Below are 6048 nucleotides of genomic sequence, written 5' to 3' on the forward strand. Positions count from 1 at the left end.
TTCAAATGGATTAATTGCTTCTATACCCATAGGAGGTCATTGAGCTCCTAATTCTACAGTAGGTGATAAGGCACTATGAAAAAAGGCTCAAAAAATAGCTAAGAAAAATAATGCTTCTGAAACTATAAATAAAGCCACACCCATGTTTAACCCTCTTTGTACAGCTAATGTATGGTTACCTAAATATGTACCTTCACTTATAACGTCTCTTCATCATAATGACATAGATGAAATAAGTGTTACAAAAGCTAAAGATAAAAATGTTTCTGCATTATTAAAACCGTGCATTGTTAATACACCACTAGTTGTTAATGTTAATAATGCAATACAAGTATATAAAGGTCAAGGTGACGGTGATACTAAATGAAAAGGATGAGCTTGGAAATTACTTCTTGTCAAATTAGTCATTTACATTTATTATTATAAATAATTATGTGTTTTAATATATATAAAACTTTTTTTGATTAAAAAAGAGAGATATATTAATATATGCATACCAGAGGTATATAATTTTGGCGTAATATATATTACTATATATTAAGGATTAAGGAATAGGTGACTTGAACACCTAGCCTACCGTGTGTAAAACGGTTGCTCTACCATTAAGCTAATCCCTTTATAGTTTATATTATCTTTACGGGCTAGGTCGGGTTCGAACCGACATTTGCTTTCTTGACAAAAAAGTTTCTTACCAATTAGAAGACTAACCCTTATTATACTTTAAATTATACTAATAGTATATATTAAATATAATAAAAATATTTAGGTAAGAATAAAACTAACAATTTAGTTAGTTATTAAATCCTTAAATGATTTATGATTAATTTTTTTGTTTTATTGTAATAACAATAGCACCAACCATTGCTAACAATAGTATAATAGAAGTTAATATTAATCATATACTATAACTAGTGTACATAATATTTCCTATACTAGAGATATGGCTAGTTTCGGCTAAATTACCATCTCATATTTTACTAGTAACAAATGAAATTTCACCGTTGTCTAATTCAGTACCATTTAATTTAAAGAATTTATTTAAACTATCACTATAATTATGAGATCAAATATCATTTATAGTATTGTTTAAATAAACAGTATAACTATTAAAAGTAGCAACACTATAAGGCAATATTTGATATAAAAGATAGTTGAAAACTATAGTAATAAAAATAGCTAAAGGTATGCTATTACTAGTATTACTTAATAGTTCACTTATTCTAACATTAATTAACATTAAAATAAATAAAAATAAAATTGACACTGCTCCGACGTATACTAATAAGTAAGAAAGACCAATAAAATTTAAACCTAATACCATTAGGTAACTAGCTATACTTAAAAATAAACCTATTAAAAATAATACAGAAACAATAGGATTTTTACTAATAATAACTAATATTCCACATAATATAGCTGCTATAGATATAATATCTAATATTTCTGATCTATAACCATTAGTGAAAGTTTCATTTAAAATATATAGACTATTCATGAATAAAAAAAGGAATAAAAAAACCTCTATATTTAATTAAAGTTTAATTAAAGTAATTTAACTACCATTATTAAAAATATTTTTAACGAAAGAGGAAAGAGTAGTTAAATAAGAATATAGACGTGTATAAGACTTGAACTTATATACTTGTGGCCGAAACACAAAACTTTACCATTAAGTCAACACGCCATACGTATTCTTAGTGCCTAGCCCCTAAGATGAATTGAACATCTATCGGAATATTAACAGTATTCCGCTCTACCATTGAGCTATAAAGGCCTAAGATAATTAGGAAGAAAAGGACTCGAACCTTCGACAGCTTATTGCTATTGAGTTTACAGCTCAACCCGTCATACCAACAAACGGAACCTTCCTTAGTATAATATAAGTACTTATAACCCAAAGGAGCTGGTTTATAAGTATATATTATACAGTATATATAAAATATATGCATTGTTAACATTAATCAATCCCGTGCAATTTCCACTACACGAACCGTATTTCGACTTAACACCAATCAAAGTCACGCATACGAAAATCTCCCATAAAAATAACTAGAACTAATTTACTAGAGTAAAAATAAATGGAAGACCAAACTTATTGCACACACTTCTTTCGGCGCCTGACGAGTAGTTAGTACCTATCTGAGAAAAAATTCACCGTGACGTGGTGATTCACGATTACTAGTAATTCCTTATTCATGCAGTCGAATTTCAGACTACAATCCTTGTTATATCCTACTTTATTAGATTAGCTCCAATTCACATTATCGCATCATTTTGTATAGGAATATGTGGCACGTCTATCGCCCACAACATTAAGGCCATGATGACTTGTCTTGGTCCCTGTTATCATATCCGATATGATGGTGAACTGCTTTATTTAGATTAAATCGCAAATAAAGCAAGGGTTTCCGTTAATTTAATGGAATTAACCAATATCTCACGACATTAACTGAAGACAGCCGTGCAACGCTTGTAATATATTCTATATTTCTTATTATAATATAAGACTTCCTTAATATAATATTCAAGTTGTGGTAAGGTTTTTCGCGTAACTACGAATTAAATAACATACTTCACTACTGGTTTCAGAAACGGTCTAATGATTTCAGTTCCTGCGTTGCCACATTACTCTTGAGGTGAAATGCTTACACTTTCATTTATAGACTAAATAATTTTATCTAACCTATGGCATTCATCATTATCTGCTTGGACTACTAGGGTATCTAATCCTGTTCGCGACCCAAGCCTTCGTCCCTCAACGTCAGTTATTAGATAAAAGGTTGCTTTCGCCTTTACCAGTCCTCATGGTATTAAAAAATTTCAACTCTACTCCACAAATACTCACCTTCTCATATATAACTCTAGTATAACCGTTTCCTATTAAAGACTAATTATACCGTCTAGGTACCCTTTAAACCTACTAAAGATGAATAACACTAGTCTTCTACGTATTACCGCGACTGCTGGCACGTAATTTGGTCAAGACATATAGACAGGAAATTGTCATAATCAGTATCCTATCTAGAACTTTATTCGATAAAATCGATATTACTTTGTCCACTGAAGTATTACTTCCTCGCGCCTTGCGGTGAGTGGTAAATTAATTGATCCCACAACGGCAGCAAAAAAAGATCAAAATGAATAATCTTTTATATACAAAATCAGAAGTTTTGTATATAATTAATTAAACAGCCAAAATAACTAGCGGAAGCTATTCATTCCCCCAAGTTGCTGGTTCAGCCGTTAGGCTATTGACCAAGATTCCCCACTGCTGTACTATACGTATTGGGGTTTTTTCAGACCCAATGTGATCGATCGACCTCTCAGCCTCGACTACGGAATTTTAAGCTAGTTAAACCATTACTTTAACTACTACCTATCCGAAACACTTATTGTCCTCTTAAAGCGGAAGTTTAGTTCCTTTCATTGCGATTATAAGGTATTTATAAACCTTACTTTAAGGCAGCCAAAATGTTATATACTCACCTGTACACCACTTCTAATGAAATAGATGATAAAAAATCATTAATTAGATTAGACGTTCGATTAGCATGTGTCAAGCACTTGGACAGCGTTCATTCAGAGCCATCATCAAACTCAATTTATAGGTATAGAAAATATAAACTTTTACTAATTTAAGAAGTACATTACTATACCATTACTAATACATCTTAACTTAATTAATAAAAAAAAATTTTTTTTTTATTAAGATATTTTTTTTGTTTTTGGATAATTTTAAGCCGGATCCTGTTATAGTTATTAGTCTATAATAAGGCCTAATGTCAAGCTTGCGTTCTCATTAATATTCTTTTACTGTATATATTTTTTTTTGATATGTTGATTTTTTTTTTATTGTTGTTATTTTATATCGTTGTTTTTTATTATTTGTTTTACATACATTTACCTATAGTTTTTTGAACTATAGAAAGATATTAAATATTTTCTATTTAACACTCAAGTTTTTACCCAACACTCATTTTTAGGTGTTGACATTCAATAAGCACCGGACTTTCCTATACTATACTAAATATAGCACTTGTACTATTAGTATCACAAAAACATACTTTATTATTTATACAGTTTAGCACAGTAAAAGGTATAAAAAAAATTTATATATTTACTATAGATTAATGTAAATCTAAAGCATCTTTAATATAACTACTAGTTAAAACTACAAATACTTGAGCTTGTATAAAGGCAATACCTAATTCTAAACCTGAAAAGGCTATTATAAATGCTAAAGGTATTAAACCTAAAAAGAAGAAAATAAATCCAGAAGTCATAATGTTATATGTAAATCCTGCTAAAATGTTTAATAACATATGACCACTTAATATGTTGGCACCCAATCTAAGACCTAAAGAAACATTTCTAGATAAGTATGATATAAACTCTATTAATACTAATAGAGGTAATAATGCTAAAGGACAACCTGCAGGCACTAATAAAGAAAAAAATTCTAAACCGTGTTTTTGGAAACCTAATATAGTTGCACCTAACACTACAGTAAAACTAAGAGCAAAAGTAAATATGAAATGACTTGTTGAGGCAAAACTGTAGGGTACCATACCAATTAAATTATTTACTAATATAAATATAAATAAAGTATAGATAAAAGGGAAATATATTTGTCCTTTAGTAGGGTTTATTTGGTTTGTTACTATACTATGTATAGTGGCATAAATGGTTTCTTGACTTATTGATCAACTATTACTTACAACTTTATTATAATTAGTAGCTAAAACATTCAATGTTAATACAAAGAAAGCACCTATTGTTAAATATAATCCTATATTAGTTAATGATATATGTAAATTACCGAATATAGGGGCATCTAAACTTAATAAGTTCCTAATTTCAAACTGATCTAAGGGACTTGTGATTGTTGTATAAGCTAAATTAGACATTTGCTAGTTTACTTTTTTATTTTTATTGATATATTCTAACTTAATCCTTTTTATAGACTAAAACTTTAATTGCGAATAACTTTAAACCTATATTATAACCTTTTTATATATGCTTAAATTTTTAATTACGAGGTACTTTGAATCTATATGTTAAACGTTATATTTGTTTATAAACCTATAAGGGTTAAATATGACGTTTAACATAACAGAAAAGAGAGAAATTATAATAAATATTATAATTTACTTATAAATATTCTAGTAATAAATAATCGTACAAATCTTGGTAATATAAATTTAGAAAATACGTATATCATAATTACAAGTAATATAAAAGCAAATGTTACCTGATTTATAAAATAGAATGGAACTAATTGTGGCATATTATATTTTTTATATTTTTCAATGTTATAGTTATCTATTTTTACATTATTATATAATTAAATATAAAGATTATTCTGACACATGTAAATTTTCCTTTACATATATTACTATATATAAAAGATTAAGGAATAGGTGACTTGAACACCTAGCCTACCGTGTGTAAAACGGTTGCTCTACCATTAAGCTAATCCCTTTATAGTTTATATTATTTTAATAGTAATAAATATCTATATTTGAAAAATATAAACCTAGCATATTATGTGGGTTTTTACAGCTACTTATAGTTTTTATTTAACATTAATGTTAAAGATTTTTTTATATAATCTTCAGATTTAACTATTGTATATTAAAGATGAAACGGAGTAATGTAAACCGTCTAAAATTGGAGCAGGATATACACCCAATACAACTGTAAATATCACTAATGTAAGTAATATAAAAAATTCACGTTTATTAACATCACTTATGTTAGCTTCGAAAAATTTACTGAAAGATCCTCCAAAAGCTATTCTGTTAAACATATATATAGTATATGCAGCAGAAAACACTATAGATGAACTAGCAAATACACCTAGTAAAGGTAATCTTTCAAATACACCATAAAGAGACATAAATTCACCTACAAAATTTAAAGTAAGAGGAACTCCACAATTACCTAAAGATAAAATGAAGAATAAGATAGAAAATAATGGCATTATCTGAGCAATACCTCTGTAGAAACTAATTAACCTAGTTCCAGATCTATCATATAATACACCTC

At 28.2% G+C, this 6048-nt stretch overlaps 5 non-coding genes across 5 annotated transcripts; all 5 read right to left on the reverse strand.

Annotated features, from left to right (window-relative positions):
- Window positions 1-545: 545 nt before the first annotated feature.
- On the reverse strand, window positions 546-617 carry ONS95_012791. The gene has a single exon. It is a non-coding gene; the product is annotated as a tRNA-Val (tRNA).
- Window positions 618-637: 20 nt separating this feature from the next.
- ONS95_012792 lies at window positions 638-710 on the reverse strand. Its single transcript has one exon. It is a non-coding gene; the product is annotated as a tRNA-Asp (tRNA).
- Window positions 711-1613: 903 nt separating this feature from the next.
- ONS95_012793 lies at window positions 1614-1684 on the reverse strand. The gene has a single exon. It is a non-coding gene; the product is annotated as a tRNA-Arg (tRNA).
- A 19-nt stretch (window positions 1685-1703) lies between these two features.
- ONS95_012794 lies at window positions 1704-1774 on the reverse strand. Its single transcript has one exon. It is a non-coding gene; the product is annotated as a tRNA-Asn (tRNA).
- Window positions 1775-5410: 3636 nt separating this feature from the next.
- Window positions 5411-5482, reverse strand: ONS95_012795. The gene has a single exon. It is a non-coding gene; the product is annotated as a tRNA-Val (tRNA).
- Between the last annotated feature and the right edge of the window lie 566 nt (window positions 5483-6048).

This window comes from Cadophora gregata (genome assembly GCF_030347475.1).
Source record: "Cadophora gregata isolate MNR1 chromosome Unknown scaffold_67, whole genome shotgun sequence".
Lineage (NCBI taxonomy): Eukaryota > Fungi > Ascomycota > Leotiomycetes > Helotiales > Ploettnerulaceae > Cadophora > Cadophora gregata.